At 48.2% G+C, this 26,037-nt stretch overlaps 1 pseudogene; it reads left to right on the top strand.

Annotated features, from left to right (window-relative positions):
• LOC138286917 (zinc finger protein 79-like) overlaps positions 1–22,942 on the top strand; it is a 41,959-nt pseudogene extending 19,017 nt beyond the window's left edge.
• The last annotated feature ends 3,095 nt before the right edge of the window (positions 22,943–26,037 follow it).

Genomic DNA, 26,037 nt, shown 5'->3' with positions numbered 1-26,037 from the left:
AACTTACCTTGTGCGTTGGTCCTCCGGGAGGCGACGGGAGCCATAGGGACGTGACCGCCAACAGAAGACCGCCAACAGAAGACCGCCACACAGAAATGTGGGTCGTAATTCTGTGGGCGGTGTTCTGCTGGCGTGGCGGTGGAGGTTGACCAGTCTCCACTTTCCCGCCGACCGCCAGTGTGGCTGCTGGCGGTTTTCCGGCGGAACGCTCCCAGCGGTCAGAATGCGCACAGCGGCACACCGCCGCGGTCGGCGGTCTTCACCGCGGCGGTAACTCAGCGGTCTTGCGAAAAGACCGCCAAGGTCAGAATGAGGGCCTATATCTCCTTTCGGAGTACTCCGGATGAGGAGAATCAGCTCTTTTGTTTCTCCTATCCTTGAAATCCTTTTGTTTGTCCCAGCGCTTTTTAGACCCCTCTAGTGCTTGCCTTGTACCTTCCTTATGGGTGGTACTCGGTATGTCCAATTTTTTAGGTTTGGCTCCCAGCCCATCCCGTCCTATACTAGTATAGGTATCCGAGATTATTTTCGGTAGCTGTCTCTCTTGTTCCTTATGTGGAGTTTCCCAGAGACGCTGGCGTATCGCCAGTGCTACTGCTTCCCCTTTAATATTACTCAATATTATCGAGGAGACGTCGTCAAAGTTACGCATTAATTTCATCCCCAGATCTAGGGCCGGTGCAGCCCCATGCTCATTCTGTATTTGTTTCAACACTTCCGGCAAATTGGCCAGTGTAGGGGTACCATGCGTGGTAGTATAAACGGCAGCGAAGACTGTACTCCAAGTGGCACATTCATCAACCGAGGGAACCATCCCGAATGGCAAGCACATAGTGAGAAATCTATGTTTCTCCTGTGGCCCCGTATGGGGGAACACAGCTTCCAGCTGATTTGTTTTCTGAGCAATCCAGAACGGTATTTTTTCTCGATCCGAGGGCACTTTACCCATAATGGTATGCACCGTTTGTGGATTAATCCCAGTAGCCAATTGATATCCACCAGCTACTGGCGGTGCTGGACGCGCTGGTGTAGTGTTCAATGTTCGCATTACGAACTGGACCAATCGTCTATATAATGCCACTAATTCATTATATAATATCCTTAAATCTACAAGCGGCATAGTCTGTATGCCTGGGTGAGGTGTATATGTGGCAAACATAGGCCACGTAGGCCCTTCATTACTTAAAGAACCTAGCCTCACCGCCGCAGTATATGTGGTAGGGCGCCTTCAAACCAGTTTTGATGCTCCTGATATGTGAGCGAAATTTCATGATACTGGTATGCTTCGTACCTTACGGGTACGTCCGCAATGTCATAAGTGTGAAATGTGTGCGTTCGTTGGTCAGCCTCAGGAAAGGCAACCCAACAGTAAAATGTTTCCGTTTGGTATGCTTCAGTTGCTTCTATAATCAAAGTAACTTCCCCGCCCTCTTCTGTAAGGCCATGTGCCAATAAATGTTGTGTAAGTGCATGTCTAGCATTCGCAGGAATGTCTATGGTATTAGCCATAGTTGTTTAGAGAAACGGAACACCAAAATAGGGGAAGTTTTTCCTTTTGTGAGTTCGAGCTCGAACAACCTACAGCCTATTTAGGAGTTACCAGTTTGGCTGAGGAGGATTCTCCCAAAGACCACGGACGTCTGCGTTTAATGGTACTGAGGGTACCTGTTGTCTGTGAGACAGTGATAGTCAGGGTAACCGTAAATTAGTGCCTAAACACCATTGTTGGTGGCGCCATGTCGTAGTTTGGACTCTTGCTCTGAGCAAGACTGCTGGTCTCAGGATGACAGTACTTTCTTTTGTAGGTGACTAAGGGGGTCATTCTGACCTTGGCGGTCCATGACCGCCATGGCGGAGTGCGGCGGAAGCACCGCCAACAGGCTGGCGGTGCTTCCTGGGCGGGTCGGAAAAGGGGAGCCGGCGGTTTCCGCCGGTTTCCCGCTGGCCCAGGGAACCCGCCATGGCGGCGCTGCTTGCAGCACCGCCATGGGGATTCCGACCCCCTTCCCGCCAGCCTGTTTCTGGCGGTGTCCACCGCCAGAACCAGGATGGCGGGAACGGGTGCTGTGGGGCCCCTGGGGGCCCCTGCACTGCCCATGCCACTGGCATGGGCAGTGCAGGGGCCCCCTAACAGGGCCCCACAAAGATTTTCACTGTCTGCTTAGCAGACAGTGAAAATCGCGACGGGTGCCCCTGCACCCGTCGCACCCCTTCAACTCCGCCGGCTCCATTCCGAGCCGGCTTCATTGTTGAAGGGGCTGTCCCGCTGGGCCGGCCGGCGGTCTTCTGGCGGTCGGCCGCCGGCCCAGCGGGAAAGCCGGAATGGCCGCCGCGGTCTTTTGACCGCAGTGCGGTCTTTCGGCGGGAACCGCTTGGCGGGTGGCGACCGCCGACCGCCGCGGTCAGAATGACCGCCTAAGTCTCTTCCTACAACTATTTGTAACTGTTGTCCAAACCATACCGGCTTACTAGCAGTACCTCACCAAAAACACAATAGTAAAAGGTGATTTGTAGCAGTCGCTTACGCATGGACTCAAAATACAATATCTCAGGGTTGTCGTGGTTAAACGGAAATTACCCTTTTCTCACAGATTTATTATGTCTCATACAAACAAAGGCAATAACACAGATGCAGTAAAGTTATAATAGTTTTTATTCAACATAACTGCAATTTGTGATAAGTTGCATGAACTGCAATGATTAGGATAATGAATATACCAAGCAACAGTATTGTAAAGAGGAGAGTCATTGTTATAAAGACCCCCACCATTATGCAATATATGAAAGAAATATATGTATATGTAAAAGATGGAATAAGCCCTAATACCCTAAGGAGAGTAGATCTAACCTCCTACCTAAAAAAGGAAGAGCTGGGTTCGTTAAACCTAATCTGCCAAAACCGTGTCCATGAGAGGAGCCCCCAACCCTCGTTACCTTGGAATGAGGTCTCTATCTCAGACTCCGCAGGGACACGAAGACTGGATCAGTGTCAAGATGACTGCAGCATCGGTATCAGCGATGGTGGTGATGCCCTTTGGTCGGAATCCCTCTGATTATCTGTCTAAAAGTGTGTTGTATTTATACAGATCTACAAGGTCCCCTGACATAAGTGTTATTCATAACAATAGATAACAGGCATGCTTGGGACGGCAATTAATATCAACAATCCCTCGAAAGTATAGAGAGGGAAAATCCCTAAGTGTGAATGCCTACTGTATGTTTGTCTTTCGTGCTTGATCTTGACGCCTTGGCGCAATGACACTGATAATAGAACCCATAACAAGTGGCCTAACTATAAACAAGGCCGCCATTTTAAAGGAAATAAATAATTAAATGGACTATGACAGAGCAAGCTAAGTAGGTTAAAAGTCACTGGGCGATGGGGGCACAAGTTTACAAGCCTACGGCTAAGCTAACTCCTGTTATCCCGCTAAAACAAATTAGGATTCACTACAACGCAGTACACAGGATTACTGTCTGGCGTGGAGAGGCAAGGACTTACCTCCACCAAATTTGGACAGAAGGACCACTGGACTGTCATGGTCACTTGGATTCAGCTCCTGTGTTCCAGGGACCACGCTCGTCAGGATGAGAGGGGACCCAGAGGACCGGTGATGCAGAAATTTGGTGCCTGCATTGGCAGGGGGAAGATTCCGTCGACCCTCAGGAGATTTCTTCTTGGCTTCCAGTGCAGGGTGAAGGCAGACAGCCCTCAGAGCATGCACCACCAGGAAACAGTCGACAAAGCCGGCAGGATTAGGCACTACAATGTTGCTGGTAGTCTTCTTGCTATTTTGTTGCGGTTTTGCAGGCGTCCTGGAGCAGTCAGCGGTCGATCCTTGGCAGAAGTCGAAGAGAGAAGTGCAGAGGAACTCTGGTGAGCTCTTGCATTCGTTATCTGAAGAGAAACCCACAGGAGAGACCCTAAATAGCCCTCAGAGGAGGATTGGCTACTTAACCAGGCGAGAGCCTATCAGGAGGGGTCTCTGACGTCACCTGCTGGCACTGGCCACTCAGAGGTCTCCTTTGTGCCCTCACACATCTGCATTCAAGATGGCAGAGGTCTGGGACACACTGGAGGAGCTCTGGGCACCACCTCTGGGGTGGTGAGGGACAGGGGTGTGGTCACTCCCCTTTCCTTTGTCCAGTTTCGTACCAGAGCAGGGGCTGGGGAATCCCTGAACCAGTGTAGACTGGTTTATGCAAGGAGGGCACCATCTGTGCCCTTCAAAGCATTTCCAGAGGCCAGGAGGGGCTACTCCGCTCAGGCCCTTAACACCTATTTCCAAAGGGAGAGGGTGTTATTCCCACTCTCAGAGGAAATCCTTTGTTCTGCCTTCCTCGGACTGGGCTGCCCAGAGAAAACCCCGAGAGCTAGTTTGGCAATATCAGGGCTCTATGCTGGAGCCCCGGGGATGCATAGGATTGGCACCGCAATACCATATTTGGCTCGGGGGTCAATTCCATGATCATAGACATGTTACATGGCCATGTTCGGAGTTACCATTGTGAAGCTACACATAGGTATTGACCTATGTGTAGTTCACACGTGTAATGGTGTCCCTGCACTCACAAAGTCCAGGGAAGTTGCCCTGAACAATGTGAGGGCACCTTAGCTAGTGCCAGGGTGCCCTCACACTTAGTAACTTTGCACCTAACCTTCTCTAAGTGAGGGTTAGACATATAGGTGACTTATAAGTTACTTAAGTGCAGTGTAAAATGGCTGTGAAATAACGTGGATGTTATTTCACTCAGGCTGCAGTGGCAGTCCTGTGTAAGAATTGTCTGAACTCCCTATGGGTGGCAAAAGAAATGCTGCAGCCCATAGGGATCTCCTGGAACCCCAATACCCTGGGTACCTAGGTACCATATACTAGAGGAATTATAAGGGTGTTCCAGTGTGCCAATCTGAATTGGTAAAATTAGTCACTAGCCTGCAGTGACAATTTTAAAAGCAAAGAGAGCATAAACACTAAGGTTCTGGTTAGCAGAGCCTCAGTTAGGCACCACACAGGGAACACATACAGGGCATAAGTTATGAGCACTGGGGTCATGGCTAGCAGGATACCTGTGACACAAGCAAAAACAAACATTCTCACAAGTAAAAATGGGGTGTAACATGCCAGGCAAGATGATACTTTCCTACACAACCCCCCCCCAAACGAGGGACAATAAGGCTAACCTTGCCCAGATGAGCCTTCATTGTCTAAGTGGAAATATCTGGAGAGTCCATCTGCATTGGAGTGGGTACTCCTAGGTCTATGTTCCACTGTATCGTCCATTCTCTGTAGGGAGATGGACCATCTCAACAATTTAGGGTTTTCACCTTTCATTTGTTTTAGCCAAAGTAGAGGTTTGCGGTCTGTCTGAACAATAAAGTGAGTACCAAACAAGTATGGTCTCAACTTTTTGAGTGCCCAGACCACAGCAAAGGCCTCCCTCTCCATGGCAGACCAACGCTTTTCTCTAGGGGTCAACCTCCTGCTGATAAAAGGAACAGGTTGATCCTGGCCCTCAGTATTAAGCTGTGATAGCCCTGCCCCAACCCCCAATTCAGAAGCATCAGTCTGGACTATGAACTTTTTGGAGTAGCAAGGGCTTTTTAAGACAGGTGCAGAGCACATGGCCTGTTTGAGCTCATCAAAAGCTTTTTGACAGCTAGCTGTCCACAATACCTTTTTTAGGCATCTTCTTACTAGTGAGGTCAATAAGAGGAGCTGCAATGGAGCCATACTTCTTGATGAACCTCCTATAGTGCCCTTTGAGGTCTAAAAAGGCTCTCAGCTGGGTTTGAGTTGTAGGGGGAGCCCATTCCACAATGGTTTGGATCTTCCCCTGCAGTGGTGCAATCTGTTCCCCACCTACCAGGTGGCCCAGATAAACCACTTTCCCCTGCCCTATCTGGCACTTTGAGGCCTTGATAGTGAGGCCTGCCTTTTGCAGGGCCTCCAAAACTTTCCACAGGTGGACCAGGTGATCATCCCAGGTGGAGCTAAAGGCAGCTATATCATCCAGATATGCTGCACTAAAAGCTTTCAACCCTTGCAGGACTGTGTTCACCAACCTTTGAAAAGTGCATTTGTCAGACCAAAGGGCATCACAGTGAATTGATAGTGCCCTCCAATGGTTGAAAATGCAGTCTTGGGTTTAGCATCTTCTGATAATTTAATCTGCCAATACCCTGCAGATAAATCAAAAGTGCTTAGATACTTGGCAGAAGCCCGTGTATATATTAGCTCATCTGCCCTGGGTATAGGGTGAGCATCTGTCTTGGTTACTTGGTTGAGCCCTCTATAGTCAACACAAAACCTCATATCTCTTTTACCATCCTTACTGTGAGGTTTTGGAACCAGCACCACTGAGCTAGCCCATGGGCTTTCTGAAGGCTCAATCAGTCCTAAGTCTAACATTTTCTGAACCTCTTGTTTTATGCAGTCCCTGACATGGTCAGGCTGTCTATAAATCTTACTTTTGACAGGTAAACTGTCTCCAGTATTGATTGTATGCTCACACTAAGTAGTGGTACCTGGCATCAGTGAGAAGAGCTCAGAAAACAGACTTAAGAGATTTACACAGTTGTCCTTCTGCTCTGCAGTAAGGCAATCAGCAAGTACTACTCCCTCCACTAAGCCATCAGCTTCAGTGGTGGAGAAGAGATCAGGGAGAGGGTCACTCTCTTCTTCCTGTCCCTTATCAGTTGCCATGAGCAGGGTGAGATCAGCCCTGTCATAGTAGGGTTTTAGGCGGTTGATACGGAGCACTCTAAGGGGACTCCTGGCAGTGCCCAGGTCTACCAAGAAGGTAACCTCACCCTTTTTCTCAACAATTAAATGGAGTCCACTCCATTTGACCTGGAGTGCTCTTGGGGCCACAGGCTCCAATACCTACACCTTCTGTCCTGGGTGGTACTGGGTCAGGACAGCCTTCTGGTCATGCCATTGCTTTTGCAGTTCTTGGCTGGCCTGAAGGTTTGTACTGTCCTTTTTCATGGACTCAGCCATTATTGATCTTAGGACAAGTACATAGTCCACAATGTCCTGTTTAGGAGCTTTTAAAGGTGGTTTCCCAACCCTCCTTAACAAGTGCAAGAGGACCTTTTACAGGGTGCCCAAAGAGGGGTTCAAAGGGGCTAAAGCCCACTCCTTTTTGAGGTACCTCCCTGCAAGCAAAAAGGAGGAAAGGTAACAGGACATCCCATCTCCTTCTGAGTTTTTCAGGGAGTCCCATTATCATACCTTTGAGAGTTTTATTAAACCTCTCAACCAGACCATTTGTTTGTGGATGATAAGGAGTAGTGAACTTGTATGTTACACCACACTCCTTCCACAATGCTTTGAGGTATGCAGACATAAAGCTACTACCTCTGTCTGACACCACTTCCTTAGGGAAGCCCACTCTGTAAAAGATTCCCAGGAGGGCCTTTGCCACTGCAGGAGCTGTAGTGGTCCTTAAGGGAATTGCTTCAGGATACCTAGTGGCATGGTCCACTACCACCAGGATACACCTATTATCTTGGTGGTGAAGGCATGGTCCACTACCACCAAGATAAACCTATTGCCTGAAGCTGTTGGAGGGCCAAGGGGGCCAACTATGTCAACCACTACCCTTTCAAAGGGCAGCCCAACCACAGGAAGTGGAATTAAGGGAGCCTTTAGTGTGCCACCAGTCTTGCCACCGGCTTGGCATGTCACACAAGAGCGACAAAACTCTTTCGTGTCCTCTGACATATGGGGCCAGTGAAGCAGGGGAACAAGCCTGTCCCAGGTTTTACTTTGGCCCAAATGCCCAGCCAAAGAATGTCATGTGCCAAGGTAAGAAGAAACTCTCTGTACTGTAAAGGGATGACCAACCTCCTGGCAGCTCCAGGTTTAGGGTCCCTTGATTCAGTATACAGGAGGTTGTCTTCCCAATACACCTTATGGCTATCACTGACATCCCCATTCTGCTGTTTGACAGCTTGCTGTCTTAAACCCTCTAGTGTGGCACAGGTCTGCTGTGCCACACTCAGCCCTTCCCTAGCAGGCCCCCCTGCACCCAAAAGCTCAGCAGTGTCTGCTGCCAGCTCATCTGGTGTAGGTTCTGCACAGGGAGAGGATTCCTCTTCCTCAAAGGGGAATCTTCTGGTGAGGGAGGGATAGTGGGTAAGGATTTACCATTCCTACCCCTAGCTTTTGGGAGCACTTGGTCCATTGTTCCAGGATCCAATTTTCCCTGTCCTTTTTGCTTTTTGGCCTGTGCCCTTGTCAAAACAAAAATATGCCCAGGAATGCCCAGCATTGCTGCATGAGCCTCCAACTCCACTTCAGCCCAAGCTGATGTCTCCAAATCATTGCCTAGTAAGCAATCTACAGGTAATTCAGTGGCTCCCACAACTTTCTTTGGACCAGTAACCCCCCCCCCCCAATGAGATTCACAACAGCCACGGGGTGGCTAGGTGTGTTATTGTGAGCATCAGTCACTTGGTACTGCTGACCAAGTAGGTGTTGATCAGGGTGAACCCGTTTCTCTATAACCATAGTTACAATGGCTCCTGTGTCCCTGTAGGCCTCAACCTCAACACCATTGATTAGGGGTAGTTGCTTGTACTTACCCATATTAGGGGACAAGCAACCAAGGTGGCAAAGTCAATGCCACCATCAGAGACTAAAACAGCCCCTGTGGTCTCCCTAACAAGACCAACCCCAACTACACTGCCAATAGTGAGCCCAGCTACACCCTTGGATTGGCTATTTGTAGTAAACTTCCCACCACCACTGCTATTACTAGTGGCACTAGAGGTTGCAGTTGGGGTTGTGGTGGTGGGAGGTTTGGTGTTTTTCTTTGGACAAGTGGCATCACTTGCCCAATGGCCTTTTACTTTACATAAAGAACACAATGGCCTTTTCTGATTGTGAGAAGAGGATTTGGACCCACCACCCCCGATAATTTTTGTTGTCCTGATGAAGAATCAGAATGTTTTTTTATCTTTGTCCCCACCCTTGTCAGAAGACTTACCATCCTTCTTCTTGCCATCCTTGTCACCCCCTTTATGAACGTTTCTGTTCACTCTTGTTCTGACCCATTTGTCTGCCTTCTTTCCCAATTCTTGGGGAGAGATCAGATCTGAGTCTACCAAGTACTGGTGCAACAAATCAGACACACAATTGTTCAAAATATGCTTTCTCAGGATTAGATTATACAGGCTTTCATAGTCAGCCACCTTACTGCCATGTAACCAACCCTCCAAGGCCTTCACTGAACAGTCTACAAAGCCTGTCCAGTCTTGAGAGGACTCTTTTCTGGTGTCTCTGAACTTAATCCTGTATTGTTCAGTGGTTAAGCCAAATCCATTGAAGAGTGCATCCTTCAAAACTTTGTAATTGTTAGCATCACTTTCTCTGACATTAAGGAGCCTATCTATACCCTTACCAGTGAAAGATAGCCACAAGATAGCAGTCCACTGCCTTTGAGGTACCAACTGTACCATACAGGCCCTTTCAAGTGCAGCAAACCACTTGTTAATGTCATCCCCCTTCTTGTAAGGGGGGACTATCTTATGCATGTTTCTGGAATCTTGCTCTCTAACATGATTGCTATCAAAAACACTGCTGCTGCCACCATGGGGAACTAACCCTAGCCTCTGCCTTTCCCTTTCCACATCCAGAAATTCCCTGTCTAAGGCCAGCTGCTGCTGTTTAAGCTTCAGCCTGGCCTCTTCCAATCTCAGCTTTCTGAGTTCCCTTTCCATTAAGTTATCCTCAGGGTGGGAGGCTTGGGCATTGTGAGACACAGAAGAAATGTGGGAATTGGCAGAGTTGGACCTGTCTCTAACTGGCTGGACTCTAGTAACCTATCCTTTAGGAGTGAAAGGTGCCCTACTAATGTGTGACCCCCTCCCACTACCAGTGTCACTAGGTGGCCTGTTAGCTGACAGTTCCTTGGAAGAACCCTCCCCAGCATCCTCAGGGGACTCCTCTGAGTCTGGCTGGGTACCCCCCTCCTCTACCTCCTGATCCTGGGATGGGCCAGATTGGTTCTGGTCACTTCCTAGTAGAAGGCTAAGGAGAAGATCTTTTGTAGGATTCTTACCAATTGCTAAACCTCTTTCAATGCAGAGACCCCTCAAACTTTTAAAGTTTAGATTCCCATATGTTGCCTGGACAACTGTGGGAGTAAGCTCTACCGCATACATGATAGAAAAGGTTTAGGACAGAGAGAGAAAAACTTTTTGGGGACTTTTTAAAGAACAGAGAAACTTTTTGAAAACTTTTAAAAGTTTTCAGGGATTTTTCAGAAACTTTTTTGAAAGTTTTAGAGAAGGAAAGTTAAACTATTTAGGTTACTGAGTATATTCTGAAGTATTTGGTATATGTTTTTCTTATGAAAAGCACCAATGACAAAGTGGTAAAGCAGTTACAAGTACTTATCCCACCACTGCACCACCAATCTAGAAGGCCGGCCTGGCTTATAGTGGGTACCTGAAGGTACTTACACCTTATTCCAGGTCCAGTTATCCCTTATTAGTAGATTAGTAGTGTTCTAGCAGCTTAGGCTGATAGAGGTAGCTATAGCAGAGCAGCTTAGGCTGAACTAGGAGACATGCAAAGCTCCTACTATGCCACTTATATCATATAGCACTATATCATAAGAAACACAATACTCAAAGTTACTAAAGATAAAGGTACTTTATTTCAGTGACAATATGCCAAACGTATCTCAGAGGATATACTCCCTTAGGAGGTAAGTAATATACAGAGAATATACACACAAACCAAAATCAGGTAAGTAAAACACCTAGAAAAGTAGTGCAAACACTGTAGAACACATTAGAATGCAATAGGAGACAAAAGGCCTAGGGGCAACACAAACCATATACTCCAAACGTGGAATGCGAACCATGAATGGACCCTAGGCCTAGTGTAGTGTGTAGAGGGTCGCAGGGAGTGTAAGGAAACACTAAGAGTGTCCAAGATACCCCACCCCAAGACCCTGAAAAGTAGGGGTAAAGTTACCCTACTATCCCAGAAAGACAGTAAAGTCGAGATAGGGGATTCTGCAAGGACAACAACTGACTGCAAAGCACTGAAGACGGATTCCTGGATCTGAGGACCTTCAAAGGAAGGAGACCAAGTCCAAGAGTCATGCAAGTGTCCAGGGGGGGCAGGAGCCCACTAAACCCTGGATGAAGGTGCAAAAGGGCTTCCTCTGGGTGTAGGAAGCCAAAGATTCTGCAACAACAGAAGGTGCCAGGAACTTTGGTCAGAAGATGTCCCACGGCGTGCTGGAGGATGCAGAGTTGTTTTCGCGCAAAAAGACCGCAAACAAGCCTTGCTAGCTGCAAGAGTCGCAGTGAAGATTTTTGGTGCTTCCAGGGCCCAGGAAGGACCAGGAGGTCGCCCCTTGGAGGAGGAGACAAAGGGGGCGCTCAGCAACAGAGAGAGCCCACGCAGAAGCAGGCAGCACCCGCAGAAGCACCTGAACAGGCGTTCAGAAAATCTGAGCACGGCGGTCGTCTCAGCACAACAAAAGAGGGTCCCACGAAGTCGGAGGCCAACTCAGCGAGTTGGGCAATGCAGGACGGAGTGCTGGGGACATGGGCTGTGCTGTGCACGAAGGAAGTCTTGCAGAAGTGCACAGAAGCCCTAGCAGCTGCAGATCACGCAGTACACAGGGTTACTGTCTGGCGTGGGGAGGCAAGGACTTACCTCCACCAAATTTGGACAGAAGGACCACTGGACTATTGGGGTCACTTGGATCCAGCTCCTGTGTTCCAGGGACCACGCTCATCAGGATGAGAGGGGACCCAGAGGACCGGTGATGCGGAAATTTGGTGCCTGCGTTGGCAGAGGGAAGATTCAGTCGACCCATGGGAGATTTCTTCTTGGCTTCCAGTGCAGGGTGAAGGCAGACAGCCCTCAGAGCATGCACCACCAGGAAACAGTTGAGGATTAGGCGCTACAATGTTGCTGGTAGTCTTCTTGCTACTTTGTTGCGGTTTTGCAGGCGTCCTGGAGCAGTCAGCGGTCGATCCTTGGCAGAAGTTGAAGAGAGAAGTGCAGAGGAACTCTGGTGAGCTCTTGCATTCGTTATCTGAAGAGAAACCCACAGGAGAGACCCTAAATAGCCTTCAGAGGACGATTGGCTAACTAACCAGGTAAGAGCCTATCAGGAAGGGTCTATGACATCACCTGCTGGCACTGACCACTCAGAGGTCTCCATTGTGCCCAAACACCTCTGCATTCAAGATGGCAGATGTCTGGGACATATTGGAGGAGCTCTGGGCACCACCCCTGGGGTGGTGATGGACAGGGGAGAGGTCACTCCCCTTTCCTTTGTCCAGTTTCGTGCCAGAGCAGGGGCTGGGGGTCCCTGAACCGGTGTAGACTGGTTTATGCAAGGAGGGCACCATCTGTGCCCTTCAAAGCATTTCCAGAGCCCAGGAGAGGCTACTCCTCTCTCTGTGTAAGAATTGTCTGAGCTCCCTATAGGTGGCAAAAGAAATGCTGCAACCCATAGGGATCTCCTGGAACCCCAGTACCCTAGGTACCATATACTAGGGAATTATAAGGGTGTTCCAGTGTGCCAATCAGAATCGGTAAAATTAGTCGCGAGCATGCAGTGACAATTTTGAAAAAAAGCAGAGAGAGCATAAACACTGAGGGTCTGGTTAGCAGAGCCTCAGTGATACAGTTAGGCACCACACAGGGAACACATACAGGGCATAGGTTATGAGCACTGGGGTCCAGGCTAGCAGGATCCCAGTGACACAGGCAAAAACAAACATTCACACAAGTAAAATTTGGGGTAACATGCCAGGCAAGATGGTACTTTCCTACAGTGTTTTACTGACAAGACATAGAAAACTTAAGTACACATGTCCTACTATTAAGTACCATCCTTCTTGCCCTATGAAACTTTAGGGCCTACCTTAGGGGTGACTTTTAATTATTGATAAAGAAGGTTTCAGCCTGGCAAAAGGTTTATTTTGCCAGGTTGAAATGTCTGTTTATAACTGCACTAGAGGCTGCAGTGACAGGTTTACAGGGCTACTTTACTGGGTGGCACAATGAGTGCTGCAGCTCACTAGTAGTATAGACGAAGCATCATTTACCAGGGACTTGTAAGTAATTAAAATGTGCCAATTAAGTGTATACCAGTTTTACCATAGAGCACAAGCACTTTATCCATGGTTTGCAGGAATAAAGTCTGCAGAGTACTGAAGCCACCAAAACGTGTTCAGCAGAAATCTGGGGGATTCCAAAGGTGTCTTTTCCCAGCAGTTGTTCATGTCTCTACATGTTGCAGGAAGAAACATGAAAACCAGGAAACACATTGTGAGTTTAGCACAACGTGGAATAAAAGAAATAAGCCTTTGGCGAAATAGACGTATAAAGAAAAACATCCAAGCACGCTTGATCACGCGAACTGTAGAATTGACACTAGAAGCAATTGTGTGACGAAGAAGAAAGGGTTAGCTGCCTGTAGTTCTGTTTCTGCATCGTTAGATCTTCATTGATGGCGCTAAATGCAAGAATAATTTTCCGCAGCATTTGCAGATCTCCAAACACCTATTTATATGGTTCTTCCATATAAAGAAAAGCACCTGAAGAAAGTGTTTGTCCAGAGGCTTCATATTTCCTGAATGTTGTCAATTGTTGTCAGAATGAAAGTCTTGCAGCACAGTTTGCGTCACCTTTGTGACGGCACGCAGTCACCGCAAACAGAAAAGTTTCCAGTCAGTTCTGTGCCTCAGGCCTTCTCCTTCAGTGCAGTGCTGGTGGTGTATCGCTATTTTAGCCATATTTTATATATGCTATTGTAGCTAACTAGGCCTATAGCTGTGCACTCTCACCTAGGTACGTTTTATTCAGCATTGCTTTATTTTTCCAGCAATAGCCATATTTGCGGTGCTGCTTTATTTTACTCCATCACATTGTCCTTTCGCCTAGGAAAGCATTATGGGGGTCATTCTGACTCCCGCCGGCCGCGGTAACCGCAGGGCTGGCGGGAGCCGCCGAATGACCGCAGCGACCATTCTGGCTTTCCCGCTGGGCTGGCGGGCGACCGCCAGAAGGCCGCCCGCCAGCCCAGCGGGAAACCCCCTTCCATGAGGATGCCGGCTCCGAATGGAGCCGGTGGAGTGGAAGGGGTGCGACGGGTGCAGTTGCACCCGTCGCGATTTTCAGTGTCTGCCATTGGCATGGGCACTGCAGGGGCCCCCAGGGGCCCCATGACACCCGTTACCGCCAGCCAGGTTCTGGCGGTCAAAACCGCCAGAACCAGGCTGGCGGTAAGGGGGTCCGAATCCCCATGGCGGCGCTGCTTGCAGCGCCGCCATGGAGGATTCCCTTGGGCAGCGGGAAACCAGCGGGACACCGCCAGTTTCCCGTTTCTGACCGCGGCTGTACCGCCGCGGTCAGAATGCCCATGGGAGCACCGCCAGCCTGTTGGCGGTGCTCCCGCAGGGTCAGAATGACCCCCTATGTTCTTAGTAGGCACTCTGTGCTTTCTCCAACGCTACAGTCAGATAGGGTTGCCGACAAACGTGGTATGCTGTGTCTCCAACATTCACAGAAAACATGCACTCATACATGGGGGCCATTTCTTAGGATGTCAGCTGTTTTATTATAAAAACACTCCTTTGTCCTAAACACGTTAGAGGAGGATTCCAGCCAGACGACCAAGACTGTATACTGATTGCTGATTGCTTTGCTACAGCTGCTTGCTTAGACAGCCGAACCCCTGATCCACACGGTGACAGTGTCCCTCTAGACTACAGGCTTCTTTCTCCAGGTATGAGGCATGATGTTCTCCCAGGGGGAAACCTGAAGGACGGATTAGGCGTATTATGCTGTACTCACACATAGCGTAGGCAGGAGGATTATAGATCACTTTTGACAGTATGGTAGGACTGTATTTGTGTTTTACTCTTTTACTCACATGCTTGCTTTTATTGTGTTTTATCATCCTAGCTATTGCTATTTATGCTATTTTATCCAAGATGCAGTTATTTCAATAAATCCTTATTGAACTATATTCTGCCTCTGTTGTCTTTGACTTTGGTAGCTGAGAGAGAGGGATGAGATCTGATTTACAGTGGACCGACCACAGCTGCGTCCACTTCACATTCCGACGCGAGACCCGCCACCTCCGCACCCAACCCATCCATCGTCGACAGTGGAACAAGATCCCCGAAGAGCAACTCTTCTCCGCACTCGCCGCCAACCAACCCACCCTCACCACCGACCCCAACGACGCAGCCCTCAACCTCACAAACTGGATCTCCAACTGCGCAGACATCCTTGCTCCCCTCAAACGCACGCATCGACAGACCAACACCAAAAAACCTCTCTGGTTCTCTGACACCCTCAAAGAATCAAAGAAAACTTGTCGCGCCCTTGAGAAAGCCTGGCGCAAGGACCGCACCGCTGACAACATGACCGCCCTCAAGAACGCTACCCGCGAACACCACCATCTGATCCGCGCTGCCAAAAGGAACTTTTTCACCGACAGACTGGACAAAAACAGACACAACAGCAGAGAACTCTTCAGCATTGTCAAGGAGTTCTCCAACCCCAGCGCCAACGCCAACGCCGTCACACCCTCACAGCATCTGTGCGAATCCCTCGCCACTTTCTTCCATCGCAAGATTAGCGACCTCCACGACAGCTTCGGACACCAGACCCAACCATACACCACCGAACCGGCATCCACGGCCATCACCCTCAACAACTGGTCCCACATCAACACGGAAGAAACCAAATCCATCATGAACTCTATCCACTCCGGCGCCCCTTCGGACCCCTGCCCGCACTTCATCTTTAACAAAGCCGACGACATCATCGTCCCGCACCTCCAGACCGTCATCAACTCTTCTTTTTCTTCTGCTACCTTCCCCGAATGCTGGAAACACGCCGAAGTCAACGCTCTACTAAAGAAACCTACGGCTGACCCGAGCGACCTAAAAAACTTCCGCCCCATCTCTCTTCTGCCTTTCCCAGCCAAAGTAATAGAGAAGACCGTCAACAAACAGCTGACCACCTTCCTGGAAGACCACAACCTGCTCAACCCCTCACAAACCGGATTCCGAGCCAACCACAGCACTGAAACCGCCCTCATCTCAGTCACTGACGACATCAGAACCCTGATGGACAACGGTGAAACAGTCGCCCTCATTCTGCTCGACCTCTCGGCTGCCTTTGACACCGTCTGTCACCGCACCCTAATCACCCGCCTCCGCTCCACCGGGATCCAAGGCCAGGCCCTGGACTGGATCGCCTCCTTCCTCTCAAACCGTTCCCAAAGAGTTTACCTCCCTCCGTTTCGCTCAGAACCCACCGAGATCATCTGCGGCGTACCCCAAGGCTCATCACTCAGCCCGACACTCTTCAATGTCTACATGAGCCCCCTCGCCAACATCGTACGCAAGCACGACATCATCATCACCTCCTACGCCGACGACACCCAACTTATACTCTCCCTCACCAAGGACCCCGCCAGCGCCAAGACCAACCTACAAGAGGGTATGAAGGACGTCGCAGATTGGATGAGGCTAAGCCGCCTAAAGCTGAACTCTGAAAAAACGGAAGTCCTCATCCTCGGCAACATCCCGTCCGCCTGGGACGACTTCTGGTGGCCCACGGCCCTCGGCACCGCACCGACCACCACAGACCACGCCCGCAACGTCGGCTTCATCTTGGACCCTCTTCTCACCATGACCAAGCAAGTCAACGCCGTGTCCTCCGCCTGCTTCCTCACCCTCGGAATGCTCCGCAAGATATTCCGCTGGATCCCCGCTGACACCAGAAAAACCGTGACCCACGCCCTCGTCACGAGCCGCCTGGACTACGGCAACACCCTCTACGCCGGGACCACAGCCAAACTCCAAAATCGCCTGCAACGCATTCAAAACGCCTCGGCCCGCCTCATCCTCGACATACCCCGCAGCAGCCACATCTCCGCACACCTGAGACACCTGCATTGGCTCCCTGTCAGCAAAAGGATCACCTTCCGACTTCTCACCCACGCACACAAAGCCCTCTACGACAAGGGACCGGAATACCTCAACAGACGCCTCAGCTTCTACGTCCCCACCCGCCTCCACCGCTCCTCTGGCCTCGCACTCGCTGCTGTCCCTCGCATCCGCCGCTACACAGCAGGTGGGAGATCTTTCTCCTTCCTGGCGGCCAAGACCTGGAACTCCCTCCCCACCAGCCTCAGGACCACCCAGGACCACTCCGCATTCCGGAGACTCCTAAAGACCTGGCTGTTCGAACAGCGTTAACCCCCCCCTTTTTCCCCTAGCGCCTTGAGACCCGCACGGGTGAGTAGCGCGCTTTATAAATGTTAATGATTTGATTTGATTTGATTTACCATGATTCCCATGAGAAGTCTTTCTTGTCACGCGCCCGGTTGCCACAATCATCTCGGTCAGAGATGAGGCGCTGCTAGTTAGCCGGAAAACCCGGATTAGGCCGACATGTGTCACCTGGTGTGAAATCGTACTCAGTACCCATAACCCATGTGATTCTGCCGCCCATTAGCATAATGAGAACCTACGTGACATGGCACCGCCGTTTGGTCAGGCACTAATATTCGGATCCTCCTAAGTACCTCTATCCCACTAAAGGCTAAAGACACCTCAATACTCTATACGGAGACGTCCGTGGTATTGAGGCTTTCCTCCTCAGCTAAGTAGGTAGGACCTATCTTGAGCTGTAGGTTGTTCAAGCTTGAACCTTAAAAGGACTGATCCCCAGTTGGTATTCGTATCTCTGAAAAATAAATACCATTAATATGGCGAACCCACAGAGGGTAGCAATTGCAGTAAATATGAGACCTCCATTTACTGCACATTTGTTAGCAAACGGCCTAACTGCCCAGGAGAGTCCAGTTATATTTGTTGTTGAGGCACATCCGACCTACAGAACAGAATTTATTTATTGTTGGGTCACTTTTCCAGCAGCAGATGGGAACACAAATACATTTCATTTCTATACACCTGCAAACACACCTGCACAATAGAGGGATTATGCATACTTAGAAGTACCTTTATCTTATCAGGACTATAATAACTGGCTTGATGTTGCCCTACCACATACAGTACTACATGTTAGGTTAGGTTCTCTGAGGTATGATGGACGGACCTGGCCTTTATTAGCCACATATACACCACACCCTGATGCAGCAAACTTAGCTGTAGCTGAGGTCCGCCGCTTACATATAGAGCTTACAACAATATACAGACTATTAGTACAGTTTGTTATGCAAACATTGAATACAAACCCAGCACGTGCTGCCCCAGTGCAACCACATGCAGTGACGCCAGGCCTTAACCCTGCTACTGTGCATTCGATCATGGGTAAGGCACCCGCCAAACAGGAGGAAATTCCGTTTTGGTTAATTAAAAAAATAAATGCGCTGGAATCAGTCTTTCCCCATACAGGACCTCAGGATAAACAATGAATTCTCACAATGTGCTTGCCATTCGGGATGGTTCCCACAATTGATAACTGCAATTCATGGGATACGGTGTTTGCCAAGCTCTATACTACCGCACACGGTACACCAACACTTACCAATCTTCCAGAGCTGTTAAAACAAATTCAAGACGAATACGGGGCTGTCCCGGCCCTGGATTTGCAAATGCAATTAATGGGCAATTTTGCCACGGTGTCTTCAATCATATTAAGTAACCTTGAGGGGGAAGCAGTAGCACTAGCAGTGCGCATGCAGCTCCGGGATATTCCTGCACAGGATCAAGAACATGAGCTGCCCAAGATTATCACTGAGACCTACTCTAGTATTGGTCGAAATAGTCTGGCGGCCAGACCAACCAAACCACAAATTTAAGATAGATCCAATAAAGACACTACCAAGCAAGCGCCTGAAGGTTCCAAAAAACGCTGGGATAAAAAACAACAAACGCCGAAAAAAGAAAGAGGAGAATCTCCGCATACGGAAACCCCACAAAACAGATATAGGCACTCATTATAACATTGGCGGCTAATGCCACCTACCACCATGGCGACGGCCACACACATACCATTGCTGTGGCTACCCACCGTCCACCAAAATATGATAATAGCCGGAATTGCGCCGGCTACGGTCATGGTGACGGACGGCGGTAAGGTGGCGCTGCTGCCAGCAGCAGCACCACGCCAGCAGAGCGCTGCTGACTGTATCATGAGCCATGATACGGCCTGGTGGTATTCTGCTGGCGGACGCTGCTGCTGGCACCAGCTCCGTGTCTCGTCTCCTGCCGGAGGACCCCCCTGCAAGCAGGTAAGTCGGGTTCTCCGACAGGAGAGGGGGGTGGGGAGTGTTGTGTGCGTGTGTGGGGGTGTGTGTGACAGTGTTTGAACAGCGTGTGTGCATGAATGGGTGTGAGTGTACGTGCATGTTGTGTGATTGCGTGTGTGCCTAGATGTATGTTGGTGAGTGTTGCTGTGAGTGTGTATGAATGTATGCATGCGTGGGTGAATGTGGGTATGCGTGTGTGTATGGGTGTGTATGTATGTGAGTGTATGTGTGTATATGTCGAGGGGTGGTTGGGAGGGGAAGGGTGGAGAAGGAGTCTGGGGAGGGGGAGGGGGGCTGAGGAGACCTTTATCAGTGCCAGGTAAGGAATTCCCTGGCACTGATAGTGCCTACTGCCATGGTTTTCGTTGCGGTACAGAAACCACGGAAACCATGGCGGTGGGCGGGGTCATAATGCCATGGGCAGCCTAGTGCAGTCGTTACCGCTGTGGCTGTCGGTGTGTTAAATTTTCGTTTTGGCTTTGGCCAAACCGCCAATGTCATAATAGTGGCGGTATGTACCGCCAGCCTGTTGGTGGTACTACCGCCACTATTACACCGACCGTCGGGGTCGTAATGACCCCCATAATCTTAGAAATAGAGATAATATTATAATGCCTGACACATAGCAATATACTATTACACGCCAATCTCGTTCCTTTCAGGAAACACCGGAAAAGCGCAGTGAGAGGTGGGTGGTCAGAGCAGCAAACTGAGTACTTGAAACCGAGAAAGGACTCACAACGCTTCTCTGAAGTTTCAGTTAAAAAAGAAGAGAAACTTCCCCAGCAGAAACCCCAATTTAAAAAGAAAAAAGCGGCAGCAGTTACAATCTGACATACCACTGAAGAGCTTTACTCAAGAACAGGAAGTAGGCACTAGCACTGCTAGACAGTGCGGCAGAGATCACAATAGTTCACCAGGATCTTCAAGAGCATCTGGAGGTGAAAGCAACTGATAACTTCTTGCAAGTTGAGACTGCGGGCATGAGTGTCTCTACACCCTATAGGATGTATAACGTTAATATTCAGTTAGAAGGGGATAATGAACATATGACAGACACCATCTTTTGGGACCGAGTCGTCTCCATTTATGATATCTTGCTGGCTGAAAAAGATTGGCCATCAGTATTTGTCTGTGATCTCCCTTATGGAGAGGACATTATTGAAAAGTCCTTTTCGCCCCTTGTTCCTAGAAAGCTTGTTGAAATGTACGCCATTGATTGGGTACCTGCTTGATAGCGCAATCATGTAGGGTGGGACAAAGATTCCCCCCGCCACATAATACCAATAAAATCTCAACCTCAACCTCAATATCCAATAAAGTATGATGCAAAAGCTCCTGTGAGAGAAATCCTCAATCAATTAGAGTACCAGGGTGTACTTGAATCCTCAAAGTCATCTATGAATAAGCCATTATTTCCAGTCGCTAAACCCGACCACTCATATAGAATAGTCTTAGATTACAGACATTTAAACAGTCACACACGCACATTTGCTATGCAAAATGCACACAGCACTGCACTCATGAACAACATTGTGCGCAAAAAATACAAGACGACCCTGGACATATCCAATGGGTTCTTCTACCAAAGCATAGTGCCTGAAAGTAGGGACTTAACAAGTTTCAGCGCCTTAGGCTCTCAGAAAAACAATTTCCGACTCTCACAAGGCTACAAGAAGAGTCCAGCTTGTCATACATCAATTTTACAGGACATAGACCCTGAGGCGTTGTCATATGTGGATGACATCTATCTCACAGATGATGACCTCAATAAACATTTAAGACGGGTAGCCCACATTGTTGTAGGATTTACCAAAATCAGCTACAAATTCAATTTAAAAAAAACAATAATAGCTTTTCTTAATGTCCTGTTTCTGGGATACGAACTGTCGGATGAAGGCAAGAGCCTTGCCCCCCAATTTTTGGAAAAATGCGTACAACTACAACCACCAATTACAATACAAAAGCTCCAATCTGTGTTGGGCTTTTAAAATTTTGGCAGAACTTACATTCCAGATTATACACAACGCATTAAACCTTTACATGACTTAATTTGTCCTGACTTTACCAGCGAATTCTGGTCAGTCAAACACACGCGCATCCTCAGAGCATTACAAAATGACATGCTTGAAGCAAAACACTTCCATACAAGGGACAATAAAAAATATTTGGTCATCAGAGTAATTGCTGGCACCATTAGTTTCACCTACATGACATTCAATGAGGGTGAGACCGTCCCGATTACATACAAATCACGCTTATATTCCACAGCTGATCAACGTTTTGCTCCCACTGAGAAGATTCTCACTGCTGTCCAGATGGCGGTCCTTAAGGAGACACCTCTGGCACAGGAGAAATGTATCATTGTCGTATCCCCATTCTAGCCCTTGAGGCTGTTACCAAAGCAAGCGTTCCAAACGTTAAAGCATTACATCCATGTTGGATTCACTGTGCAACGTCTCTGACAGCCACTGATGTTGATTATGTTTTTGACTCTAAATTACAGACCCAAGAATTCTTACAATATGAACTTTAGTATCCAGTCCCAGCAAATACATTGCCTATTGAACAATATCAGACCATTTTGTAAACTGATGGTTCACCTCTACCAGCAATAGGCACCAAACATCAATACTCACCTGCCTGCGCAGCCGTGAGTGGACACATGAAGGATGGCAAGTTCCATCCACAAAATACTTACACGCAGACTCTAGGGGATTACACTGCAAAACTTGCAGAGCTCAAGGCTCTGGTGATGGCACTGGAACATACAGATCCTGAACAGATGACGTTGATTGTCTGTGATTCGTACTATTGTGTCCATTCCTTTAATTAATATCTGCATTACTGGCGCCAAAATGGGTTCAAAGATTCAAAAGGAAATGCCATTAAACACAGACTTCTGTGTGGGAAAGTAGTGGATCTGAAAGAAATGCTACCTAATGTCCATGTTGTACATACACTAGGACATCAGCGTGTTGGAATACACGTGGAAGGCAACACCTTGGCTGATGAAGCAGTAAAATCTGCAGTAGCTTTGGCTTCTGCTACAGCAGTAACTCGTTCTAAATTGAAATTGGATGATGAAACACCAGCAGCTGTGAAAGCTTCAGTTGATGGCACACCTTTTCCTAAAGCATATCCAGCTAAATATTCCTACCTGATGGCAGGCATGTTTAAAGCACAAGTTACAATACCAGGTGTGGTAGATCAAGTGATTCCCAATAAGGACCTAAGACCTGAATTAATAAAAGCAGCGCACAAGGGAGTTGCTTCTGTCCATGCAAGTGTGGCGGCTACAATTTCACTCTTACAATCACGCTATTGGTGGCCAGGTCTTTACAAACAGACCAACCAGTATGTCCTTTGTTGTGACATCTGCCAACAAATTAAAGGTTCCAGCGTTAAGCACCCACTGCAGACACCCTCCTTAATTTCCAACAAACCATTACAATGTGTGTTCTTGGACCACTGTAGTACTCTGACACCGACAGCACATACAAATACATTATAGTCGCTGTTGACTCATTCTCTAGATTTCTATGGGCTTGGCCACAATGCTCGGCTGACGCTCAAACTGTTATTAAAGATTTGCAAGTCTTTATCAGTGCATATGCTGTTGTGGCTTTCCACTTGGACTGGGGCCCTGCTTTTGCCTTAAGGGCTTTCAGGGTAGCCATGGCTTAGTTAGGGGTCCAACTGCATTACTCGTCTCCATTTCATCCCGAGGGAAATAGTGTTGTGGAGCGTCGAAACCGAGATTTAAAGCAATCCTTAACAGCCAGAGTATTAGGCACGGGTCGTAGTTGGCTCACACATCTGTATGGAGTTCAGAGAGCACTTAACAATCTTTCCAGAAGGCGTACTTCATGCGAATGCCTGTTTGGAACCCAACTGTATGTTCCAAATCTTGATCGTCGTCCTGGTGTGGAGGCAGCAGATACACCCTTTGACATAAATGAACGTGTCAATGTTTGCAGGATTTACAACAATTCTGTGATGACAACACATCTGTCAATGCTGCCTCCTTTGGAATTAGGGATGTATCAGTAACATCTCCTGGCTGGATTCCGAAACTTGGGGATCTAGTGCATGAAAAGATTGCTGTGAAAAAGGAGTTTGGTCCTTCTTATCATGTACCAGTTCAAATACAAGGGAAATGTTTCCAACATTTAATTTAGCATGACAACAACAAATAATGGCTAAGAAGGAAGCAACATATGTCATGCTGATTATAGAGGAATTAGAAAAGTTGCCTCTTACTGTGGCTGAAATACCATCTGCTTAGTGGTTAATACTTGGGGTTATAAATCTACCCATTTCAACACTTCAATTCACATTCTGTTTGAAACACATTCCAGTGGGCAAATATGAACGGCTGGGAGATAGTTACATAAACGAGGTGTGGAGCTTCTCTTTTCATACAAATGTTTCAATGGCATGAAAGAAGTATTTCTTAGCGGCAGCGAATGCCATACTTCTTTGAGCCATTCAATGGTTTGTAAACAGCTGTCCTTGCACTGGGCATGTAATGTCACGATTCACCCTGAGCTTACCGTCGATGTTGGAGAGAGGTGGTGAGCGGCCCCGGTTCCTGCAAGTCCTGCTCTGGCCGAGGTAGGGGCGACCCTTTCCGGTAGCCACGGTGCTGTTTGACAATAGTAAGCCACTACAGTCCGTGCCCTCCAGAAGGAGTCCCAGAGGAAAAACCCCAAAAGGGCCGCGCCGCAACAGTAGGTCCTCCCCCAAGGCCTCAGGCTTGTGAGGAAAAAGACGGAAGAAACGACGGACCAAAAGAGGGGCATGAACCGACAGAGCATCTTCCCAGGAGCACTCACTCATAGGGTAGCCTTTCCAATGAATAAGATATTGGAGGCGACCATAGAAAACCCGAGAGTCACAGATCTCCTGGACCTTGTATTCGGGCACATTATCAATCAACAGTGGAGGAGGACAGGTGAATTGTCTGTGAAAAGGGTCAGGAATGTAAGGTTTGAGTTGTGAGACATGGAACACAGGATGTATTTTCCAAGTCTGGGGCAGACGAAGGCGCACAGACACAGGGTTGATCTTCTGGAGAATCAGGAATGGACCATAATAACGAGGTTTAAATTTATTCTGGGTAAGTCGGAGAGGCAGGAATTTAGAGGATAGCCAGACCTTATTGTGGACTTGATAACGCGGGGCCTCACAACGCTACTTATCAGCCATCCTTTTCATGCTTGTCTTCGTGGCTACAAGATATGAACGGATGACACGTTGGAAACCATGTAGTTGCCGGACATATGAGGAAATGGCAGGAAGATTGGAAGTATCTTTCAGAGGAGTAGGAAAGGCCCTTGGATGGAAACCATAAGAACCATAGAAAGGGGAGACTTTCGAGGCACTGTGTACTGAGTTGTTGTAGGAGAATTCTGCAAGTGGTAAATATGTAGACCAATTACTCTGCGTAGCAATGCAGAAGCTGCGTAAATATTGTTCGAGGCCTTGATTCAGCCGTTCTGTCTGTCCATTAGTTTGAGGATGGAACCCTGATGATAAGGCCACCTCTATTCCTAGGGTCTTACAGAATTGTTTCCAAAACCGGGAGATATATTGAGGACCCCGATCTGAGATAATGACCTGTGGTAGTCCATGAAGCCGAAAGATCTCCTGAGTAAAGATTTGGCTTAGTTCCTTAGCCATAGGTAGTTTTCTTAATGCCGTGAAATGTGCCATCTTTGTGAAGGAATCAATGGTTACCATTATCACTCGATTTCCCACTGAAGAGGGCAAAGACCACATAAAATCAGTGGAGATAGTGTGCCATGGACCTGGGGGAACAGATAATGGATGAAGTAATCCTACTGGTTTAGTACGGGGTGTTTTGGCTTGTGCACATATGGGACAGGACGACACATAGTCCTCAGTATCAGCCTTGATAGTGGGCCACCAGAAAGAGCGAAGCAGGAGCTCTTGGGTAGCTTTCATTCCGCGATGACCTGCGTTGGGGGAGTCGTGACACATATGTAGGGCTTCTGTCTGGACTATCTTAGTAGGTAAGAACAGGGCTTTGTAGTGGTAATAGTATCCTTGATCTATATGAAGCTGCGGGCGTAAATTGTTCATCTCTGTAGTTTCCAGGTGGGAATATTCGGAATTGACCTGGTCTAGGAATGTCTGTACTAAACCAATGATCCTATTGTTTTCAAATAGGTTCTGTACAGGAGAATCGCTACACTCAGGGTAACGCCGGGACAAGGCAACGGCCAAGATATTCTGAGAACCAGGGATGTATGTAATGTAAAAATCATATTATTGACTAAAAAAGAAAGCCCATCGAGCCTGCCGGCTATTTTGACACTGAAAGTTTCTCAAGCATTGTAAGTTTCGGTGATCTGTCCGTGCCTCAAAGGGTTCTTTCGAGCCCATCAGGAAGTGTCTCCATTCCGTGCACGCTGCCTTCAAGGCGAGTAATTCTCATTCTAACACCGAATAGTTCCGGTCCGAATCGGATAATATGTGTGAAAGGTAGAATACAGGATGCTCTAACCCATCATCATCTTGTTTCTGTAGTAAGGCAGCCCCTATGGCTCTTTCCGAGGCGTCTGCGACAACGATGAACTGTTTGGTGGTGTCTGGGTGTCGTAGAATGGGAGCTTGAATGAAGGCCTTCTTTAATTTTTGAAAAGCCAACTCAGCTTCTTGTGTCCAACAAAAACCTTTCCTTAGATTGTCTTTCTTAAGGGTTTGTGTAATATAACTGGTTCTCTGGGC

The sequence above is a fragment of the Pleurodeles waltl genome, chromosome 4_1, assembly GCF_031143425.1.
Source record: "Pleurodeles waltl isolate 20211129_DDA chromosome 4_1, aPleWal1.hap1.20221129, whole genome shotgun sequence".
Classification (NCBI taxonomy): Eukaryota; Metazoa; Chordata; class Amphibia; order Caudata; family Salamandridae; genus Pleurodeles; species Pleurodeles waltl.
The sequence above is the reverse complement of the archived record's forward strand: the minus strand, read 5'-3'. Positions and strand labels throughout refer to the sequence as shown.